Raw genomic sequence first — 24,232 nt, 5'->3', positions numbered from 1 at the left:
GTGCGTGTCTGAAAGAACACACAACATGATTTCATGAGTGTCGGCATCAGCGTGTGTGGGTGATATCGTACTGAGAGCTGAGCGTTGAGTGTGTGAGGTGCTGCTATGAAATGGCTGCTCCAGAAGGAAGGGAGCTTTGTGTTCTGTTTTGTTTTGGTTTTGGGAGGTTGAGTCTGGAACAGTGTCTCAGGGAAATTTTGAACAGGGATCTCCTGACTGAGAGGCAGGATAGCGTACTGGTTAAGAGTTGGGGGCCCTTCGGGTGGGCCGTCTAGTTTTTCATCTTACTTCCATCACTCCGTGACCATTGGACAGTGAGCTCCTCTGTAAAGTAGGGCCATAGTAGAATCTCATTCACAGGGCTGTTGAGCACAGTCAGTGAAGGAGTTACGTGAAAACATTTAACCGAGAACCTGCCGTGTAGAAGGAGTTTGGTAAACGTGAGCAGTGGTGGTGATGATTGTTGACAGAGGAGGATGGAAAGGTAAGGTCGTGTGGGAGAATGGTTAGGACATGAGATTCGAGAAGGAAGAGGAGAAATGCTGTGAAGTATTAATATACCTTCTGGGATGTTGGGGAAGTGATGGGGAAAGCTTTCCGAAGTTGAGAAGGGCTCCCCACTCAGACCGAGTTCTCACGGGAGCCTAGGTCCCATCAAAGCAAAAGTTTATGGGGAAATCCAATATGTAAAAAATATAAACAGAACTGCTTGCTTAAAGGTGGCGTGGGGAACTGGGGTCCTATCTCTTCCCCTTCCCCGTCTACCCACAGCCCCTGAGGGAATTCTGAGAAACCCCAAGCTACAAGAACAAAAACAATTTCTACAGAAAGGTTTTAAAAAGCTACTGTAACACCTCATTTGTTCTGTATTGAGTTTGTTTTCCAGAAAAATATTTTTTTAGAAATCATCTTGGATGAAATTTTGCTTAAGTGTGTTACTTCTTTGCCTTCTTAACAAGGCTGAATGAAAACCTTTTAACCTGTTCTCGATGACTTTTGATTATAGTGATGAACATTTCGTTATGGGTCTGTGCTTTAATGTGGTTATTTCCAACCTCAGAGGTTCTAAAGAGTTAGGACTGTTTACTTGTGTTATGCTTTTCAAATTGTTAGCAAGAAGCAGCATGGCATCAGGGGAAGGTCCTGGACTTGGAAGCCAGGCTGTCCAGGTTTGCGTCTCAGCCTTGCATCTTCTTAGCATTGTGACCTTGGGCAAGTATACTTAACCTCTCTTTGCCTCAATTTCTTCTTCTGTAAATTGGAAATAATAATCATACCCCAGAGGGTTATTGTGAGAAATAAATAAGTTCTGTATGTTCATTGCTTAGAATAGTGGCTACATATAAAAAGTGTCATACAAGTGTTGTTATTGTTATTGTTAATGTATCTGTTTTTAAAATTCTGGCTTCTCCATTAATGTAGCCTAGTGGTTTAACCGGAGGGCTCTGAAGCTGAATAACCTGGAAATGAATCCCACCACCATTGTGATCTTGGGAAAGTTAATTTAATTCTCTGTGACTGAGTTTCTTCATCTGAAAAATGGGGCTGATAATACAAACTAGTTCACAAGATTGTTGTGAGGATTAAACAGGATGAAATTTGGAAAGCCCTTAGCACAGTATCTGGCACATTGTAGCATAGCCATCATTACTATAAATTATTAAGGCTCTAAATGAGGGATACTGTAACTGTAATGTAATATAGAGCCAGAAGTTTTTACTATATTGACCCCTTAGGAAGAAGCCTTTAGAAGGTTCCTTCTTAATTATTTTTCAGTTAGTAGAAATTAAGTTATTGATCTTAAATATTTCATTATGTTTTTTAATATTAGAATAAGGGATGGATGGGCAGAGGGATTAACCATTTATGCTATAGAATATGATGCTTATTATCAAACTCTGACTCAAACTTTTAGATGTATTTATGTTGAAAGAGTTAGAATTTTTTTTTTTGGTTAAAAGGTTGACATGATTAGTATTCATACAAAGGGATATTTTTAAAGGAAAATAAACAGTACAGAAATGTGTTGGTGGAAATGACTAGAAGCAACACAAGGTAGGCAGCACATTTTCTGAGATAGAAGAAGAGAGGCCAAGTGTGATAAAAGCAGGCAAGCAAATAAAGAGTGATTTTGCAGCCTTGGTGGGGGGCGGGGGGTGTTCATCTACCAGTCACCAGTGTATGCCTTGCTACTAGCATTTTAAGGGCTAATTTAGGTCTCTGGACCATGCCATTATCAAGACTAATCATACATGAGGGTTTTGTATAGTCAAGGTTTTACTGCACATTAAAGTGTTAAGAAAAATCATCTAACACTTGGGAATGAGGCACAAGGGTGGTTGCATGTCCTTTCAGTGATACGCTGAAGCATTGGCAGACATACCCGGTCACGGATCACATAATTTGCTAGGAAACTGTACCTTTGTTTAACTTACTATTTACTATTGATTAGGACCCAGATTCTGTGAAGTTGGATGTTCATTGTAGATTGATAACTTGCAAATAATTTTTGTCTGATAGAGAAGATAACCCTCAAAGTTATAGTTTTATTGACCTATAGCATATTAAACAGTTTTATATATGTATTAGCAATCTTATTTCAGCATTCTGTCTTTCATTGACTATATACACTTCAGGCTTTCCTATACTCCACTGAACCGGATGTATCATACTGCTGGTTTCATCATTAATGACTTAAATAAATTTTTGACACATGCTCAATTTATATTTGTATGAGACTTACGTTTTTAACTCCTTGACAGTGTATCCTAACAAACTATCTATCTGTTAATGGGAATTTCCTTTCTTACTGTTTCCTGCTTTCTCTAACATTTTTGTTTATTTTACATTGTAATTTCAAAATTGAAATATATTTTATAGCTCTTTCATTCTTTTGATGTAGGCTTTCTGTGAAGAGCAGAAGCAAGTATAGGTAGTCAAAAGCTTTAAACCTGATTTTTTTTAGGCTGTTTAGTTGTGAACCTAATGATTTCAGTAAGATCCACATTTCTAAAATGAGTGTTATGTTAATATAAGCTAATGTGACACTTTTATAACAGTTTTCATAATGTGATTTTGCAACTAGTTGCTGTTTATTGAAGGTGTTTGAGTTTATGGAGCATGACATAAAAAATTGTAAAAGTGTTCCATTTAGTGTAACCAGAACTACAAATGAGGTAGTGATAAAATTTAAAGAACATGTTTTTAAACATGTCTAGTTATTGGCTTTTATAAAGAAATTTTTAAAAATTATGAATATAGTGTTTAATTTGTATACATTTCTATTCTTTACTCCTTATAAAATATTCTGACAAACCTTGCAACAGAGAAGAGGGCTATTTGCTAGGGATGTCTTAGACAGGATCCCAGAATTGGATAATACAGTACGTTGAACTTAACGACCTTTAAGGTCATTTGAATCATTGAAGTTATGTGATCCTGGGGTTTTCATGAAAAACTTTTTATATTAGTCCCTTCTCCTTTTGTTAGAAGTTTGCTCTCAGCTGTTTTAGAGCCTCTTAACTAATATGTACTTAGTAGATATTTGTTTAATTAATATTCAGTTCCTCTGGAATGTAAGCTCCATGAAGACGGGGCCATGTCTGCCTAATTCACCTGTGTATTCCAGGCACCTGGCCCAGTGCCTGGTACAGGGTAGGCCTGCAGTAAAGTATTTGTGGGGTGATTGAGACTACATACTCACTTTCACTCCATTACAAAATAAGGACCGTGTTTAGACCTTGCTAATAGATGATTTCAGATGCTGCAAACGCTGACTGCATTTCATCCAGGGCCTTACCAAGCTAGGAGAACCATAGGGCCATCTAGCATAATCCTTTACATTCTCTTCTTAGTCATCTATATCAAACTCTTTTATTTTCTGCAGTGTTTTTGTTTTTGTTTGTTTTTAACTAGGCTGTTTGGAAATTACTAAAATGGAGAATAAATTGATATGAAAAGGTGGAGCCATTTCTATCCAGGCAAACCTTTGCCTCTCAGGAGTTTTGGAAAGCGACACACATAAGAACCCAGAAAATGCTAAGAGGGATAGCTCAGAGAATAAAACTTTTCGTACATAGCGAAAGTTCCCCCACTTCCAATTCATTGTTCCTGTGTCCTTTTTCTCTCTCTTCCTTAAACCCCATTCCCCTTTGACTGCCTCAGTTTCTTTTTCTGAAAATGAGTGCTTTTGATATTGATTTGGTACTGTGTAGGTCACAAAGTTCAAGAAGGGTAATAAGCTGCCTTTATCTGAGCACAATGTTGAAGGTTTCTTTGGTGCTCAGATTTTAGCTGCTTTTTCATAAAATGACAAAAAAAAAAAAGATTTTCTTAAAATTCAGAGTGTGTAGCTATATTTAAATTGAGTATATATCTAAATTATCTCGTAAGTTTGTAATTTTTATCTATATAAACAACTTTTTAAAGTTTTATGGGTGTAAATCAAATCGTATGTAAAACAGGTTTAGGACCCTAGTCCTTCCAAGTCCAGTGAGATCAGATCTGTAAATATAACTGTTTTTAAAGCATCTAATATATTTCTGTCTCTCATTAGAGTCACTAAGTTGGGCAAAATCTTTATTTCTTTGATTCTCCATGTCATCCATCCTTGAGCACAGTTGCTCCCAAATAGTTTGAAAGGACACTATGAAATCAATCTCCTTTCTTTCTGAGTTTCCAAATTACTACAAAAATTTAATCTCTATACACTTGGCTTCATTCAGCTAACAGGGAGCGGATATCCGCCACTCCTCCCCAAATCAGTCATGGTACTCTGAATCCCTCATAAACAGTCTGCGAGTGAAAACGTACCTGCCATCGCAGATATCCATTTTACAAGCTGGTATTCTGAAGTTCATTTATGAACTAATGGTTATGAACCAAGCCCAAGGCACATTTTTTCCTCTAGAAACGATGTTATAAATATTATAAATGATGGCTTTCACAGGTCAGCCCACACAGCTCCTATCTGATGGGTGGTTGGTCATCAAATTAACCATCCCTCCATCCATCGAATACCTAGTAAGTTCCTACTGTGTGCCGAGCACCGCGTCCTGCATCAGACTGCATCTGAATCAGTTACAATATATTTACAGTTAATAGAGATGAAAGGTACAGTGTATTAACATTTTGGCAACCTCCATCAGCTTAATTAATAAGAAATTGGCTTTTTAATCTTTTTCCCATAAAATGCCGTCCCACAGATATTTATTGATGAACTACTATATGCCAGGTCCCTCGCTTGTCACTAGGAATAAAAGAGTGACCATGATGACCCCTGCTTTCAAGTTGCTTAACAGCAGAACTTGAAGAAAAGCAGGTTTGATTAAAGGAGAATGGAGAGGTAGGTGCCAGTGTTTTCTGAAGCACTTTCTGGGCATTTTCGAAGACTTTTTCTTATGCTAATGGCGCTAATGCTTTGTTGCGACTCAGCCCCCTTCAGAACTTAGCATCTAGGAAGGGATAATGACTTCTGTGAGAACCAGCACTGGATGTTATAAACATGGCTCTTAGGTTGATCGGCTATGACAGGGCTCTTTTTTTTTTTTTTCAAACCTCTCAACCCAAAGAGAACCTTTTGGAGACCTTTGCATGAGGATTCAGTGGGAGTGGAAGGAGAAAGGGATTAGGCAGAGTGTTCTTGAGTATGGAGCCTGCGGAAGAAACAACCTGAGATGGCTGGCAAAAGGGGAAGCGTGCTTGAGCCTCGTGCTGAGCAAGCACCCTTGGCTGCTTCCCCACGGCAGTCCCTTCGTTAGACGGCTGGGTAGTTAGCTGTCCAGAGTGAGATGGACAGGTGGGAGGCACCAGTCAGCGTATCAGAGTAAACAAGAAAGTCTTGATGATGGTCTGTGAGGGACTCCATGACCTCACTACCTCCAATCTCCCCCTTACTCTCTCTGCGCCAGCTTGAGCACCATCCTGCCTTAGCGCCTCTGCACGTGCCGTGCCCTCTGCCTGGTATACACTCCCCCCAGCCACCCGTACAGTTTAATCCCTCACCGCATTCAGGTCTCTGCTCAGCGTCACCTGGCTAGAGTCCTTCTCCAACCATCTGTTTTAAACAGCACTCCGTCTCTGTCAGCTTTATTTTGCTTCATGGCACTTAACTACTGCCTGACCTTGTTTGTTTATTGTCTGTTTCCTTCTAGGAGAATGTAAGCTCCATGAGAACAGGCCCTTTGCCTGCTTCACTGCTCTATTTCCTGTGTCAAGAACACCCCCTGCACGTTGTAGAAGGAATTAGGAGCTGCACTTTCAAAGAAGAGGCTTGTAGCCTCGAAAATGCTTTTTCCTAAAACTCTTATAAAGAGGAGTTTTATTCAGCCTGGCACTTACCTGTATTCAATTTCAAGACCACTCTAGGTGGGGGAGGGTACAGTCGGTAGTGGTATTCTAACTCTTCTAGAAGGTTGTAGGAGGATGAGGGCCATTTTTAATTGCATTACTTTTTGATCTTTTGCACTTTTTTTTTCTATTTCCAACTTTTTATTTCTACAAATTCAAAATCTATAGAAAAGTTGCCAGAATAGTTCAGTGAACACCCATGTACGTTTCACTTAGATGAGCCGTTCGTTAACATTTTGCCACATTTGCTTTATCTCTCTCTCTCTGTATATATATACATATTATTACAGATCTCACTGAACTACTTAAGAATAAGTTGCAGATATGACCCTTCACCTCTAAATACTTCAGTTTGTATCACCTAAAAGGAGATATAGTTACCTTATTCTGGAAATGTAACATTGATACAGTGTCATTAGCTAATGTGCAGACCTGTCTCAATGGTGAACTCTTTAACAGTAATATGCATGTAACAACAAGAAGGAAGTCTCAATCCAGGAAGAAGCCTGGGATCACACATTCCATTTAGTTATCAAGCCTCTTTAATCTTTTTCAGTTTTTCTTTGTCTTTCATAACATTAACATTTTTGAAAAGTACAGGTCGTTTGCTTTGTAAAATGTCCCTCAATACGGGCTTATTTATGTTTCCTCATGATTAGAGTCAGGTTTTACATTTGGGGGCAGAAATACTACATAAGTGCTACTGTATCCTCCTAAGTGCATCGCCTCAGCAGGTACATATGTCAGGTGGTCCCGTTCCTAGTGATGTTAAATTTGATCACTTGGTTTAGGTAGTGTCCAATAGATTTCTCCACTGTAAAGTTACCTTTATCCTTTTGTAATTCATAAATAGTATGTGGAGAGATACTGCAAAACTGTGTAAATATCCTAGTCCCCCAACAAACGTTCACCTAATGGCTTTAGGATCCCTGGAGATTCTTTCCTGAACCATTATAATGATGGTAGTTGCAAAATGGTGATTTTTCTAACTCTTTAATCACTTATATAGTTATGTGGGCCTTCCATTGTAAAGAAGAGCTTCCACTTACCCCATTCATTCATTTGTTATAAATATGGACTCATGGCTTCTTTTCTTTAAATTCAGTGTGTTATAATCCCTTACTATCATTCATTTTGGTGCTCGGATCGTCCTAGACTTGGCCTAACTGCACTGACCCCTAGCGTGTGGGGAGAAATACCTAATCCCAGGAGTAAGAAATATTTTTAGCACATTCACAGTGCTTCTGAAATTTTAATTGCATATGAATCACCTGGGGCCCCAGATTCTGCATTCCTAACAAGCTCCCTGGTGGTGCTGATGCTGGCGGTCTGTGGACCGCAGTTGAAGGAGCAAAGGTATAAGGGTTTGTAGGCTGATCTGGAAGACTTAAAACTGTCTTGCTCTCCCTGTTTTACCACGAAAAATTCCCCTCATTAACATGGAAGAGATTGATTTTTTTTTTTTAACAATTTAGTGACATTTTTTCTTTTTCAATTAATTTTTATTGGAGTATAGTTGATTTACAATGTTGTGTTAGTTTCTGCTGTACAGCAAAGTGAATCAGTTATACATATACATATATCTACTCTTTTTTAGATTCTTTTCCTATATAGGTCATTACAGAGTATTGAGTAGAGTTTCCTGTGCTATACAGTAGCTTCTTATTAGTTATCTATTTTATATATAGTTGTGTGTATATGTCAATCATCAAAAAATCTACAAACAATAAATGCTGGTGAGGGTGTGGAGAAAAGGGAACCTTCTTGCACTGTTGGTGGGAATGTAAATTGGTACAGCCACTATGGAGAACAGTATGGAGGTTCCTTAACAAACTAAAAATAGAACTACCATATGACCCAGCAATCCCATTCCTGGGCATATATCCAGAGAAACCCATAATTCGAAAAGGTACATGCACCCCAATGTTCATTGCAGCACTATTTACAATAGCCAGAACATGGTAGCAACCTAAATGTCCATCAACAGAGGAATGGATAAAGAAGATGTGGTACATACATACAATGGAATATTACTCAGCCATAAAAAGAACGAACTAATGCCATTTGCAACAGCATAGATGAACTTAGAGATTATCATACTGAGTGAAGTAAGTCAGAGAAAGGCAAGTATCGTTTGATATCACTTATATGTGGAATCTAAAAAAATGGTATAAATGAACCTCTTTACGAAACAGAAATAGGGTCACAGTTGTAGAGCCTGATCTTTTGAAGAGTGTATGAGCTCTGGTAGGCATGGGGGAGAGAAGAGCCATGCCTCTGCTACTTGATTCCCAGAAATCATGATGATGAGGAAAGCTGTATTCTTCTCACTCATCTTATTTTTGCATTTCTCTAGAAATCCTGACCTTCCAGGGAGCTGGCTTCAGCTGATTCCTGGGATCAGGAGAAATAGTGACAACCTCAGTGGAGGGTGTCCCTACTGGTATTCTCCATTAGTCAGATGGAACTTTATTAATACCAAGGGGAGATAGGTAGTTTCAACTCTCCTCATCAAAAAATAAATGTTCATTTTCTTCCCCCCCTTTTTTTTCTGTTGGAGTTATGAGCTTCTTGTCATTGGTAGATTTCAGTGGCCTTTAGTCAAATAATTTCCTTTTTCCCATTAAAAGCTATTTCTAGACAGATGATTGTTTGCACCTTGGCCATCTGTGGTTTGTGACCACTACATTCATAAAAATTCCAAATCTATGTGGTATTTTGTACTGCTTAGTCATCTTGTATAATCTATTTACATTTTTATCAGTAATCTTTTTTTTCTAACATCTGGCCTCTAACTTTCATATTTCCCCTACTTTATCCTATTGAAAATTGATGGTGTCTTCCTTATAGAAGCAAACTTTACAAGTGTGGGAATCCCTCTATGGTAGTCTTAGAGGATGCATGACAAATCAGAGGACACCTAATCTTATTGGCTGAATGTTTGTGTCCTCCAACATTCCCGTGGTGAAATCATGTCTCCCCACCCCCAATATGATGGTGTTAAAAGGTGGGCCTTTGGGAGAAAATTAAGATTAGGTTAAGTCCTAAGGATGGATCCCTCATGAGTGGATTAGTGCCTTTATAAGAATCATGAGAGATGGGACTTCCCAGGTGGTCCAGTGGTTAGGGCTCTGGGCTTCCACTGCAGGGGGCATGGGTTCAAACCCTGATCGAGGAACCAAGACCCCATATGCCTTGCAGTGCAGCCAAAGAATCACGAGAGAGCTTGCTTCCTCTACTCTGCTCTTCGCATGTGTGAGGATACAACCGTGGTCGGCCACCTGCAAACCAGAAGAGGGCTCTCTCCAGCACCCAACCATGGTGCCACCCTGATCTCAGACTTCCAGCCTCCAGAACTGTGAGAAATGTTTCTGTTGTTTATAAGCCGTTCCAGTTTATGGTATTTTGTTCTAGCAGCCTGAACTAAGACACCTGCTGTTATCAAGTTATAGTCATCCTCATTTAGCAGGTACTGATCAGGCTTGGGGAGTGAGTGAGTGTGGAACCAATGTGCACATGCCAGCTCATTTAACAGAGTTCAGAAGATTTCCAAAATGAGTGTTTGTTCTTGTTTGAATCTCTACCATTTGTATTTTCCGCTGTTTCTCACATTTAAGGAGACAGGTGATAATAGTAGTAGACTTCAGAAAAGCTTGGGTACTTTATGAATGGTTTACAACTTCGTACATCCCAGGGCTCTCCCTTAGCTTCCCCTTCTTTCCAGGAGGCTGGCCCCCAACTCTCTGCTGAGGGGTGCTAGGCCCTCTTCCCCTTATTGCAAGGAATCTACCTGCTATCAGAGCCCCCTTCTCTGCCAGAAAGCGCCATTGCTCTTGTGATTCCTCTCATGGTCACAGCACATATTTGTGTGCTCCTTGAACTGTGCGCAGTTAGTAGGGATTTTATTCTCCCTCTTTGAGTAATGTGTGTATTACAGAAGGGTATTTAATGTAGCCACACTATGAAAACATTACATCTAAAAGCTAACCTGGCAATCTCCTAGTAAGATATATCAACAAGCAGATACCCTCTAAGTGTTCTTTATTAGAGTATGCCACCTGAAGGTTTCTAATATCAAGGTGTGTAATTGGCTTAGCCCAGTAAGAGATGATTGTCCCACAGAGGTTCAGTGGTTGCCATAGAAGCATGGGGCCAGCAGAACCTGCAGTCTGTGCGGTCCGCTGTTAGGGTGCTCAGGGACTTGGCCGTGGCTGGGTGCCCAGGCCCTGGGGGAAGCAGAAAGGCTATCCTAGTGCCTCGTGCTAGACACCTGGTACCGATTAGACCACACCTGCTTTCTGCTGTTTGCTCCCTCTCTTTCCCTCTCCTGTGAGTTACTCTTTAAAAAAAAGCACGGAAAATCAGAAATGCTGCAGATTCTGACCCATATCTCTGTGTATCTTTGTAACTTCTCAAAACTGTGTTTGCCTTCTGATGATACTCAGAGTGCAGGTTTCACCTCGTTCAAATGTAAAAGCATAAATGGCTCATTCTGACCCTGAAAAATTCTCAGGTGAGCTGCTTCACCAAAACCTCTGTGGGACTATGACAGCATCCTTCACAGTGCCCCAAACAGTGTTTAACGTGGAGGTACTAGGAAGAGTTTGTTAAATAAATGATCCAGAGCAAAAAAGAACGGCAACTGGGTGCATTTTATTTTCATTTTCCATCTTATCAGCCTTTTCGAAACATCATTTTGATTCCAACAAACTGGGATCCCTCGTTCTCTTTCCAGTGCTGTGTTTGAACACGCCTCGAGTGTCAGTCCCTGGCTGTTTACACTCTCACATATGCATAGACTGGTGCTATCTAAACACAGAAATGCCTTCTTAGTTGGCATGATCAGCTGGGGAAATCGGTTATTCAGTTGAAGAATACTCTGGAAGTTATGTGCACCTTTACGTGTGCCCCAAAAGTCTTGAGATGATTTCCCAGGTGTTTCATGACAGCGTGCTGCATTATTTTACTCAGTGTATTGCCGTGAGGTTGTTATAAAATCAGCAGCATGTATTGAGCATCTGCTCGGTTCACGAACCTATGCTGGGTCCTGTCTGTCCCTGCCTCCAGGGTGTTTTCCCACCTGACCTGGTAGACCATATAAACACCAAACATCAGTACTCATCCTAAACTCGTTAAAACATCAGGTGCACGGGTCTCTAGCAGTTCTCAGAAAAGAGAGACTCAAATGAGGTGGGAAGGCTGGAAGAAGGAACAATTTGAGAAGATGTAGAATTGTAGTTGGCCTTCCTGGATGGTGAGGAGGAGGAAATAGAGCATCCCATCTGGTGGGGAGCGGTGTAAATAAGCCCAGGTTAGAGGTTGGTGTTCACATTGTGTTTGCGGGACAGTGAGAAGCTCGCTGCAGCTGTGGAGAGGAGGTGCTGTGTTGGAGAGAGTGGAGCTAGGGTGATGAAGGTTGTCTGGTTCCAGGCTCCAGAGGTGCTGTGCTTATGCAGAGCAAAGTGGTCTGGAAGGTGGTCCAGCAGCACCAGAGCACTCCTGGAACTGCCCTGCTGGGTTCCACGCCTCCTCCATCCATCGTGAGCTGTGTGGTCCTAGTTGTCATGCACACTCTCTGTGCCATGATTTCATTTGTTAGATGAGGACATTGCTGGGTACTTGGCAGAGCTCACTACATTATTTGTTGTTGACCAAGGGAGAGAAGCAGTGGCTTTAGAAAGCTGACTCTGACCTGCAGGATAGGTTGAGTGAAGCTTGAGGAGGGTTCGTGGGGCTGCCTTTTGCCTAGATGGCATCTGAGATAGGATTTCAAAGGTGTCACCGAATTCCAGCCTTTATGTACAAGAAGGAACAGGAAAGCATAGAGGATGACGTGTTGAGTTGAGGCCATTCCGTTCCCACCACATCTCCATTTCACAGATTTTTAGGAATGATCATGCTTGACAGTCATTCAGGAACGATTTGGTCAGAGTAGTTGGCAGTGCCCCTTAACGGCCACAGGGAACTCTTAGGCTGGTTGGTTAGAGGAAATGAATTATTGGGCCAGAAGTAACTGGAAGTTTATTTGCTTTTTATTTTGTACCCACTTGGTTAATATTTTGTACTGTGTACCTAGAGGCTGCTGTGCAGACAGGGATGAGATAGAGAACTGAATCTGAATAACTCAAAGTGGAAAATAACTGTGAATATCCCTATAAGGATTGTAGTGTCTAACTACGGTTAACTCATGCATGCCACTTCTCTCTGTCTGTTGTCTTTACACTTTGGGTGGGTAAGAAAATGGAAGGCACCTCCTTATATAAAAACAAGAATTCTGTTTCATGCCTTTTCTTGAAGCTTTTCTTTCTTTTAACTATAAAACCTTTAGCTGAAAGTAAGTTGAATTCATCATTGTACTAGGAAGTTTGCATTTTTACTAAGCTTGGTGTCATCCGTCTTTGTAAAGATATAAGTTGCACTTCAGTCCTGTCTTCATGGTAGAAACTGTATGAGAAAACTTACAGCGTGAGCATTATACTACATGAAGAAACAGCATCTTCAAAGGATAACACTACAAAACACTCACATTTTTGTTTATCACAGTAAGTTTTACTTCCTAAGTGCTACTTGTCTATATTTTGATTCTGAATAGTATAGATGTTACCATATGTGGTATAGAGTGTTCTTATGTGCAGTTTAAATGGTTTCCAGAGTCAAGGTTTACAAATGCTAGTAGTTCTGATATATTGCTCCAAACATAATGCCAGGCATTGACGGGCATCATCAGCTGTTAATTAGTCTTGATACTTGTCTCTTATAAAGCGTAAAAGAGATAATCAGTTAAAAGTGAGTGTGACTCTAGGGCTTCCCTGGTGGCGCAGTGGTTGAGAGTCCGCCTTCCGATGCAGGAGACGCGGGTTCGTGCCCCGGTCCGGGAAGATCCCACATGCCGCGGAGTGGCTGGGCCCGTGAGCCATGGCCGCTGAGCCTGCGCGTCCGGAGCCTGTGCTCCACAATGGGAGAGGCCGCAGCAGTGAGAGGCCCACGTACCGCAAAAATTTAAAAAAATTTAAAAAATTAAAAAAAAGTGAGTGTGACTCTAATATTTGAAGAAATACATCTCTCTAGTTCTTAGCCCATGTAGTCTTTAAAATATACCATGCATACGTGTGTGTACATGTGTGTTTGTGTATATATGTATCAAGTAATCTCTGTAACTGTTCTGTTATATGTAGCACAAATTAATTCTGTGCCAGATATTGTAAATATCATGTGAACTGATCAAAAAGAATATCTAGAATTAAGTGCAGTATAAATTGATTTTAAAACAACCATATTCTGGCTTGTACACTTGGGAAAATTACATTAATGTGAATGGGGATTCACTACTCCTCCCTTGCTTTTCAGTTCAGTTGACCCCTTTCCTTCTTTGTCTTCCTCAGACCCTGATGTAATCACCCTTAGCTTTCTCTCAGCCTCCATTCCTATACCCCATGTGTCTCCACACGTGTTAGCCTTTTGTTCAGTCCATTCATCCGTTTGTCAATCATGGCTGTCTGCAAATCAGTACTACTCGAAATATGGTAACCAATTCAAATGGATTCTCAGTGCTGGGTTTTTTGTTTCTTTGTTTTTAAATCCTTCTATATGTGCCTGGGCAAATTCTCTCTCATTTCCTGTAGCCATGATCCTAAATTTGATTAGTGTCCTTGAATTCTTTAACCCAGTGGTAGCTGAGTTGTAGTCCCTTCTGGTGGAAACATCCCTGGAGAGAGTTTCCCTCCCCTGCAACGGGCAGTTCTGGTGCTGCTGCTGCAGTCTCTGCTGCTGTCGTTATGTGGCCGTCTTCTCTCTGCGCATCTGTGTCTTCACATGATGTTCTCCTTATTTGTCTGTCTCCTATTCTTATAAGTAAGCTAGTCCTCTTTTTTTTTTTTTTTTTTTTTTTTTTTGCGGTACACGGGCCTCTCACTGTCGTGGCCTCTCCCATTGAGGAGCACAGGCTCCGGACGCGCAGGCTCAGCGGCCATGGCTCACGGGCCCAGCTGCTTCGCGGCATGTGGGATCTTCCCGGACCGGGGCATGAACCCGTGTCCCCTGCATCGGCAGGCAGACTCTCAACCACTGCACCACCAGGGAAGCCCATACGCTAGTCCTCTTAAAGTAAGAGCCCAACTACTCTAGTACGACCTCATTGTAACTTATACCTTCAAAGACCTTTTCTCCAAATAAAGTCACATTCACAGGTTTCAGGGGTTAAGACTTTTATATATATCTTTTGGGGGCACACAGTTCAACCCATAATAGGCGTTCAGAAGAAATCTGTGCGGATGTTTATTTAACATGTAATATTTAATCTTTAATGTGGCAATTAAAACAATGACGTTAATGAATAAAGTACAAAAGTATGAAGTGTTCACGTTGTTGTTGAGTATGGGTATTATAAATGTCAACTTTTAACAGATTCTATTTATTCAGTTTATTAATGACTAGTGTTTATCGTTGGATACTTCTAAAGTGAATTAACTTATATGACATAAAGGCTTCATACAAGCATTCATGCCAATGCTAATAAATTCAGTTTCTAACTACAGAAATTCTTTCCTTTTCCAGTAGAAATGAGTACTTCACCTAAAACTTCAGGCTTCATTGGTAAAGAGCGTTAAAGAACAAATTGTTCAGGAAATACTGTAAAGGAAATGGTGGTCTACTAATTTATAATCATCAAATTCCAGTTAACTTCCCTGTCAGTATTTGTGATAAGTATCATCCTTCTTAAATTTTAGGAAGTGAAATATCATTGTAAGTTGTTCAAATCAAGAACAATTCTTCACAAAACTTACCTTTTAAAAGCATAAATGAATACATGTAATTACTTCTCTTCCTTGGACTTTTCTGCAGTGTTCTTAATTTAGTAAATTAAAAATGCCAGCATTTACATGATCTAATGTCAAAGCCTCTCCTTTTGTAATTCAGCAATATAGTAGTGAATGGTCCTCAGTCTTGATGACTTGAGTGAAAAGTACTTTGAAACTCTTTTCTTCTGTGCACAGATCCTTCTTGATTTACATGTAACAGTCATCCAAAAAGCTAGAAGGGGCGAATATCATTAGTACTTGGGCTGTGTAAATTTCTTTGTTCAGCATCTGTAGAAATGGAAGCATCCCTCCTTGTCCCTAGACTATGAGGCCAGATCTAGTTCCCAGAGACTCAGTATTCTTATTTCAAATGTGCTCTCTCTTGTTGCAGCTGTTGTCCTTCAAAGGGCAAAGGAGATGGGAAGGTGAACGCTCACCTCCCTGTCCTTCAGGGCTTCTTCTGAGACCAGGGTCCAGGCCGCAGTGAGGCTGAAGATGACATGTACACACACTCCAGCATGGCTTCCCCGGGTCAGGCCAGCTTGCAGCACTGTCCATCAGTATGTAAGCAGAAAGCTTACCCCTCGAAGCCCTGTGTTTTCTCTCAGATCAGCACTCTAGAATCCTAGGTAGAATGGGCAAGTACTTCTTTAAATGCCACTAGGACGATTTGGTGTTTTGAAGTCAGAGGTGGGAGACTAAGCCTGCTCTTTGGCAAACAGGAGAGAATGTTTTTGTTTAATATTCCTTTTCCTTTTGTTGGTAAACTTTCTGCATCGTGACTTAGGAGAAATATCAGATTATGCAGACCTTTACAAAGAGGAATAAAAGATTGTTTCTAACTCCCCTAGCTGTTTGATGATGACGATAGTGATGAGGATGACCCCCTTCTCATAGTTAAGCCACTATATCCTACTCATTGCCTGGAAAATAGAAATCTTAAAGTTAGTTTAAATTGTTGCACTAAAAACATTTTGGTTTGAGACGGTCGTCAGAGGCTTATTGCCACTATAGAAGTTTTCAACCCTGGGATATAGGGAAGTTTTTAATTGCTGTCATCTATGCATGTTCACAGAGATATTCTCTAGGTCAGGAGCTGGCAAAATACAGCCCAAGGGCCAAATCTTGCTCACTGCCTGTTTCTTAAATAAAGTTTTATTGGAAAATAGCTAGCTACATCCATTTGTTTACATACTGTCTTTGGCAGCCTTTGCCCTATGTGGTCAGAGTTGCATGGTTGAGACAGATATCATATGGCCCACAAGGACTAAAACGTTCCCACCTGACTCATTACAGATGCAGTTCACTCTAGGTAATGCTCCCAAATTGTACAACCATATGATTGAAGATTTTCAAGGCCCATTAGAGATGATGTATCCCAAGTCTAAAGCATTTTTATAGATGGGCAGATCAGGGCTCGTGAAGTGACTTGCCAAGGGTCTTACTGTTTGCTGGTGATTTCTTTTTCCTTTTTTAAAAAAGGAAGATCTTTTATCCCAGAACTTTTTAAAAATTGTGATAAAATAAACATAACACAAATTTTACCATTTAACCATTTTTAAGTGTACAGTTCTGTGGCATTAAGTACATGCATATTGTTGTACTGCCATCACCACCATCAAGCTCCAGAACTTTTTCATCTTCCCGAACAGAAACTCTGTACCCATTAAACAATAACTTTTCGTTCCCATCGCTGCCCCCCACCAGCCCCAAGCCCCTGGCAACTCCCATTCTATTTTCTGTTTCTATGAATTTGACTACTCTAAGTACCTCCTATAAGTGGAAAAATACGATATTCATCCTTTGTGACTAGCTTATCCATAACTTTTTAATTGAAGGAACTATGCTTTACAGAAACAGGAAAATCCTAGCCTTCTCCCTGACTGACTCACCACTTGTCTTGGACCAGGGTAAGCTGATCAACTTTTCTTAATATCCGAGACTATACCCAGGTCACTCAGTTGAAGTTTTAAATGTTCATAAAACTCTACACTGCTGTGTACATCCTATTTCTTGACTTCATCTTGATGAGTAATTTAAGCCATGATTTTCATATTTTACACACTTACCACTTAGAGAGTAATCTTTTAAAATTCTTAGAGGAGGAGGAAGGGTACCTGGCAGGAAAGTTAGGTGACTGTTACCTCCATGTACATCCTAAAAGCAGATAAATTGTATGAAGGCATTTGTTATAAGTATTTGTTTCTCATCAGGCCTTAAATTATGTCCTATGTTTTCATTGTTTTGTCTAGGTATGAAATTCTTAAAATTAACTCAGCAAGCATTTGTTAGCTTACTATGTACAAAGTGCATTACTTATAGTGTCTCATATAATCCTCATAAAAATTCCTCTGAGGTATGTACTTTTAATTATATCCATTTAAGCAGTGAGAAAACTGAGGCAGGAAACAGTTCTTTGCCCTAGAACACAGAGTAGTACGAGATTGTACCAGAATTTGAACATGGGCAGTTGGCTGCGAAGTCAGAATTCGTTTATTTGCTTATACATTCCTTCATTCAACACATATTTAATGAGAGCCTATTATGTTTTAGACTTACTTTGGCCACGCCGTGCGGCCTGTGGGATCTTAACTCCGACCAGGGATCGAACCCACGTCCCCTGCAGTGGAAGTGCAGACCACCAGGGAAGTCCCATATTATGTTCTAGACTTGATTCAAGGGATACAGCAGTAATGATAAAGTCCTGGCCCTCATGGGGTGTATGCTCTGTTAACTGTTTTCTATACAGCCATCTTGTATTCTCATTCATCATCTAATCCAAGACGCTTTGATACTGGTGCTTTTTTCAGCTTCTCTTCAAGAAGGTATCAAGGGCTTCCCTGGTGGCGCAGTGGTTGAGAGTCCGCCTGCCAATGCAGGGGACATGGGTTTCTGCCCCGGTCTGGGAGGATCCCACATGCCGCGGAGCGGCTGGGCCCGTGAGCCATGGCCGCTGAGCCTGCGCGTCCGGAGCCTGCGCTCCGCAACGGGAGAGGCCACAATAGTGAGAGGCCCGCATACCGCAAAAAAAAAAAAAAACCAAAAACGAGGTTCTCTTGACTCTGGGTACAGTGTCCTTTCTTCTAAACCACGGCTACCTGTAAAGTTAGGACTTTTTCAATTCGTGTGCCTGCTTTTCTCTGATAGTTGAATGTCGATGTCACTAAGTTTCTATATTGCACTTGCGCCAATTGAATTTCATATCTTTTTTTTTGATAGAACATTTTTTCCCTAAGTTTTCTATAGTCACTTCTAACTTAGAATCATCTACATTCAGATTTGATGGAATATTCTAAGTTCCTGCATTTGTGCATTTATGATCTTCAGGGATTTAATCTGACCGCTCAAAATAACAGTTGTGGCTCTGTGCTGATGTTTTAAACTATGGTAGCCCTGATGGAGTAAATCCAGTCTTTCCTTATAGTCTGTGCCTATTTTAGTTCCATTCTCTGTTCTTCCAGTATAACTGGAACTTGCCCCAGACAACTGTTGACATCACAGTGAGGAAACTACAGCTAGTTTTTTCTACCTCTCAAGGGAGAAAAGAAAATTTGGTTGGTTTGTCCCTTTAGCGTAATGTATCTAAAGCACTTTAAAATATTTATTAAGCTAGTTGCACAGTCTTCAGCAGACTAATCTTGTCTCTATTCCTAATGCTATTTATCTGTTCTCACTATTAGTAATTTGACTTCTCATTTTTTCTCTGGCTTTCTCATTTATTTTTCATATCCATAGCTTTTGGTATTTTGCCTTGCTGTCTTTGTAACTGGCAGAATCTTAAGCATGCAGGGCTAGTTTCTTGACCACCCATAGTACTTCTTTCAACTGGAGTTTTTGTCATTTGATTCTCTTTCATTTGACACTTTTTTAATAAATTTGGTATACTGCTCCATAATTGTTTCTTGTGGATAAGTCTCTACTCCCTGGTGTGACTTTAATTAGTAGTCCTGGAGGGCAGGGATTAACGTATCCTTTGTAAGGATCCCTCCAAGAAGAAATCCCCCCCAAAATACACAGAATGTCTTAGAGTGTGTGCAGTTATTCAGTTTTTCAGTCAATATTTATTTGAATGATTACTGTTTGCCATCCACTCTGCTAGGCATGCAGTCAAGTGATGGATTCACTGGGCTTATGTGCTAGCAGTTGGTTCAGACAAGTTAACCAGGTAATACAAGACAGTGTAACGTGGGACTTGAGAGAAGAAGGATGAGTTGCGCTCTCTCTCTCTCTCTCTCTCTCTCTCTCTCTCTCTCTCTCTACATATATACACACACACACACACACACACACACACGGCACTGTGTGTGTGTGTGTGTGTGTGTGTGTGTGTGTGTGTGTGTAGTGTATGTACATCAAGGAGGCGCCTCATCTACTTTGAGGTTTCTGAGAATGTGGCCTTTGAGATCATCAGATACCCAAAGAATAAATAAGGGTTGGGCAGATTTAGCAAGGGTGGGGAGGGGATTGGGATAGAATTGGGACAGGATGCTCATTTGAAAGAACAGCCATCTCTAGCGCTAGAGGGTAAAAGGTTCGTTATGACTGCAGCATGGAGTTCAATGGAGAGGCTGTAGAAGTGACAGGGATATGGGGTGGGCTTATTAAGTATTGGGGCTTTATCTTAAGAACAAGGGTTTTTTTTAAGTCAGGGAGCAGCATGATCAAATTTTCAGTTAGAAAGCGTCCTCTTCTCTGGCTGTGCTGTGGAGAGTGGTTTGGCAGGGAAGAGCTGTAGGGAGACAGTCTAAGAGTTCATTGAAGTAATGGGGATGGGTAGAAATGATGGTGATCTGAACCAGGGTAGGTTAAGTTAAAGGATTCAAGAGACATTTAGCAGAGACAGTCCTTGAGAATTATTGATTACAAGGGAGGGTTATGTTAAGAGAAAAAGACACATGGTCAAGGGTGATTGGAAGTCCTTCAGTTCTCTGTTCCTTCCCATTCCTCCATCATTGATTTTAGGCAGTCATAGATTTTGAGCTGTAATATCCATGGCCATAAAATAAATACATTCAGGCCCAGTAGGACACTTTAAATTTTAATATTTTCTAAAATCTCTGTAGGATGACTTTTAGATTACAGAGGGTAGTTTTATGTTAGAGATAGTCTATGTTAAAAGCTTAAATAGCATACTTAGGTATATAAAATAATTGACAATCATGGAAAAGTCATTAATATTTCAGGGAAATGTAAAGATGTAACTCTTTTAAAATGTTATGCTATTAAACATCTGTTCATCGATGATGTATTTATTAGGCAAGGAAGGAATGTGAACTTTTCAGTACAGAATTACCCATCCATGGCCTAACCTTAACTGAAATAAAACTCTAGACATAAAGTATAAAGTAATGAAAACATTTGTTAGGTACGCAGATAGCTCCAAGTAGTTCCAAGGGTTGTCAAGAGCCAATTGTGGTTTCCTGGAAGAATCTGGATCAATGATCAAATGAAACAAGCTATCACTGTGGGATTTTGCTGCTTTGATGGGAAATCACCACTGGCCAGTTCACTGCTAAGTACTCTGTAGTCGCCATTTCCCTCCCTCCCTTCATTTATTCTTCCCTCCCTTTGTTCCTTTATTTCCTTGTAAGTTAATCTTTTTCTTACCTAACCCCTCTTAACTTCTTGGGTTTGAGAAGTTCTCTTAAGACGTGTAAATAATATGGAACTGGTACCTTTGTTTTGGTCTTGGCTTTACCAAAATGAACTCTGTGATTATGAATTTGTCACTTCTCAGGATCTTGGTTTCTACATCTGTAAAATGAGACAGCTCAAGTAGATTAGTGATAAGGGGACTCTCAGCTGTGATCTTTTACCTGCCTTTTCTCTTTCCTGGTCCTGTATATCTAGTTGCTCCCAGGCCTTTGTTTACTTGAGGGTCCCACTGGTTTTTGAGATTTGTTATCAAAGCCACCCCCTCATACTGAGGCTTCTATGGTTTGTTCCAGTCCCCACAGTCAGAACCAAGGGACTAAGGGGTGAGCTACTGGAAAGTAGAAAGCAGTCGTAAGGGAGGAGATGCCACACAGCAGCTAAAAGTCCTATGTTTCAATCCTCAGAACTTACACGAGTCAGGAAACTGGCCCCTTCTTAACATTCCCTCTCGCCATTTTTTTTGTTATTTTTTTAACCAGACACATGTTTGAGGTTTTGTTTTTTCTTTTTTGTGTGTGCGCATTTTTTTTCTTGGAATGGGCAGGGTGGGGTGGTAGCTGAAGAGGGGAAAGGAGAAACTACTGAACACTTTACTACAAACCATGCTGCCTCAGGACACGAAGCACAGATTTTCTTACAAAGGCTGTCATTCTCTCCCCGCTTCCAGGTCCACCATTTGCAGTTTCATTATGGCAACCCCGCCTCCATGTCTATCTTCAGGTACTGCTCTGTAGCATATTTCTGACCCCTCCCTCCATTACTAATGTAAGTCCTCCTAATATCCATCTCAAGCTCATCTCCTCAGGGAATGCTGATTAACCCCACTTAGTGTTGATCACCAATAACACTTAAGCCCCCTGGACTTCATTAAGTGTTATTCTTTAAAAATACATTTAAAATAGCTTCAGATGTAAATTAGGAAAATAAGTCATAATGTATATGTTGTAGTTTATACAGTGAAATCTTCCATTACATATATTTTTTTAATATCTATTTTATATATTTATTTGGTTGTGCCAGGTCCTAGATGCGGCAGGTGGGTTTCTTAGTTGCGGCATGCATGTGGGATCTAGTTCCCTGACCAGGGATCGAACCCAGGCCCCCTGCGTTGGGATCGCGGAGTCTTAACCACTGCGCCACAAGGGAAGTCCCCCATTACATATTTTAAATATACTAGAAATAGGGTGACTTTTCACATATTGATATGTTTAGTTAGTTTCCAAGATGAAAGATCTGGAGAGGAATCCTGCAACTATAAAGTCATTTTATCGGACTTGTTTTCTTTGCTCGTTGTGATTGCCAGGACTTGCTGAAGTTGGTCCCAGCTTGGAAATTGGCATGTATACTTTTGCACAATGGTTCTTATAAGGACTATGAAAATGTGGTCATTGAAAACTGTTTCAGAAAATGTGTTGCTCCTGCTATGATGTTAAAAATGGTCATTTTTAAAGGTTATGTCCACTCTACCTAAGTTTAATTATTAATTGGATGATTTTTAAAGCTGTCTTGTCTACTTCTTGGTGTATTTTAAATTTGAAATGGATCTTTGAACACTTGCACCCTGCTAGACCAGTGGTCACTGGGTTCCTTGGTTTGCCACTAGAGCCATCTCCACTCTGGTATTACTAAGGTGACTCATGTCGTTTGGAGGTAAGGCAAATACTTTGCACTAATTTCCCCCCATCCCTTCTCTATTACTGTCAGCTCCCTAGCCATCACTGCCCTCACTTCTCCAGAGGCAAAGATGATGTAATTGCAGCACCTTTTCCTCTTTCTAATACACAAGATTGAAAGTGGCCCTTGGCAGATACCCTTTGGGGTGTTCTTTTGAACTTTTGTTTACTGGTGTACACCATGCTGATTTGCCTGCTATTTTAGGATTACTGGATTGCAGTCTTCTAAGCAACAAAGAACCAAGTCTAATTTATGTTTAGCAAAATACTGGTTGTAATAGAAATTTGTAAGTTTGTGGAATGCAGTATATTAGGATTGAATGACTTTGAGGAATCCTTTAATGTATGCTTTTGAATAAATTTTTTGCGCTTGTAGTTCTTAAAGTCCACTAGAAAGAGAACTGGGGTTGGTTGGTTGGTTTGTTTTGAACCTTGCAAGAAGTAAGAACTCTTCACCTTTCCACGAACACCCCCCACCCCCATCGTTCTCCCTTGCTTCCAGTTGTCCTTGATCCTGATCTCCAGACACCACGCCCAGTAATAAGTTCCTTAGTGGTTCTTAAATAGGGTGCAAATCAAGCGGCCTTCGTCCCCACCGCGGCCCACGTGGGGCTAGTTTGGGGAAGACGCAGCTGAGTAGACAATTTCGCAGGGTGACTCATTCTCAGCACCGACCATCGCTTGTAAACCCGCCAGGGAAAATATGCCAGACATTGTTATGATGAAAACAACTGGGAGGGGTCGGTGGTGAGGAGAAGAAGAACTGAGATAAAATTTGGTCAAATCTACCGTCGCCCTGGAAGCCGGGCGGCGAGGCGGCCGGGGCGGCCGGGGTACCTGCGAGGAGCTCGGGCGGGCGGGCGTGGCCTGCGGGCGTGGCGGCGGGGGGCGTGGAGGGGGCGGGGCCGGCCGGCGGCTCCGGCGGTTGGAAGGGGGTGGAGTTGCCCTTGGAGGCGGCACCGGCCCTGGGCCCGAGGCCCGCCGCGCCCTATCGGGCCCGAGTCGAGTGGCCCCGCGGAGCCGGCGCGCTCCCGCCTGCAGGGGGAGGGCGGACGGGGCGCGGGGACCGGCCAGGCCGCGGCAGGCGCTGTTTCTCTTTCACTTTCCTTCCTTCTGAGGCCGGCGCGCTGGCGGCGAGGAGCGGCGGTGGCGGCAGCCGCGGGGTAGGTACCCGGCTGGCTGGAGAGCGGCCGAAGGGCCGGAACTCGGCCGCCCCTGCGCTCCCCGCCCAAGTTTGCGCCGGGAGCCGGAGCGGCACCTCCAAGCACCTGCCGCGGCAGGCCCCGTCTGGAGCCGGGAGAGCTCTTCGGGGGGCGGGGATGGGGGTGGCCTGCCGGGGTCTGGGGGCTTTGAGGTCGCGCCTTACGGTCGGGGGCGGAGAGGGCGGCGGGCGCACGGCCCTGGGAGAGGCGGCGCGTCCTCCCAGGCGCAGCCCCGGCCCGGCCCGAGCGGCGCGTCCGCCGGGCCCTGGCCCGCGCACCTGCCAGGCGGGCGGGGAGGCTTGTGCTGGGACCGCCTAGGGCAGTGCTACCGGGTCCTGCCGGAGGACGAGGAAAAGTTCCCTCCTGCCCCCGCCCCGTCACTGCAAGTACTTGCTTCCTTTAACCTTCTTGGTGACAGGGCTCTATGGCTTAAGATCACAATCCCACCCCGGGTCGGGACTGTGGATGTCCGGTTTCAGAGGACTTTGTCTGACTTTGGAGCTTCGTAGCAAACCTGTGAGAAAGGCAGGGCCGTTAATCCCAGTATATAGAGGAG

The 24,232-nt window shown here is 41.8% G+C and overlaps 1 protein-coding gene across 10 annotated transcripts in view; it reads left to right on the top strand.

Annotated features, from left to right (window-relative positions):
• The window catches only part of PCGF5 (polycomb group ring finger 5), a 114,722-nt gene that overhangs the window by 25,774 nt on the left and 64,716 nt on the right, over positions 1–24,232 (top strand). For 3 of the 10 annotated variants that reach the window (XR_012326991.1, XM_033842600.2, XM_033842602.2), the window contains exon 1: positions 23,482–23,637. The exons of 1 other annotated variant lie outside the window; for it this stretch is intronic. The gene's annotated coding sequence lies outside the window, so the exon portion shown is untranslated. Of the gene's footprint in view, positions 1–9,549; positions 9,707–23,480; positions 23,638–24,232 lie in introns of those variants that run through there. 6 more of the 10 variants (XR_004522662.2, XR_004522661.2, XM_019943238.3 and 3 more) reach the window with 3 other exon arrangements.

Source organism: Tursiops truncatus, chromosome 16 (genome assembly GCF_011762595.2).
Source record: "Tursiops truncatus isolate mTurTru1 chromosome 16, mTurTru1.mat.Y, whole genome shotgun sequence".
In the NCBI taxonomy this organism is placed as follows: Eukaryota; Metazoa; Chordata; class Mammalia; order Artiodactyla; family Delphinidae; genus Tursiops; species Tursiops truncatus.
This window is presented reverse-complemented; position numbering and strand designations above follow the sequence as displayed.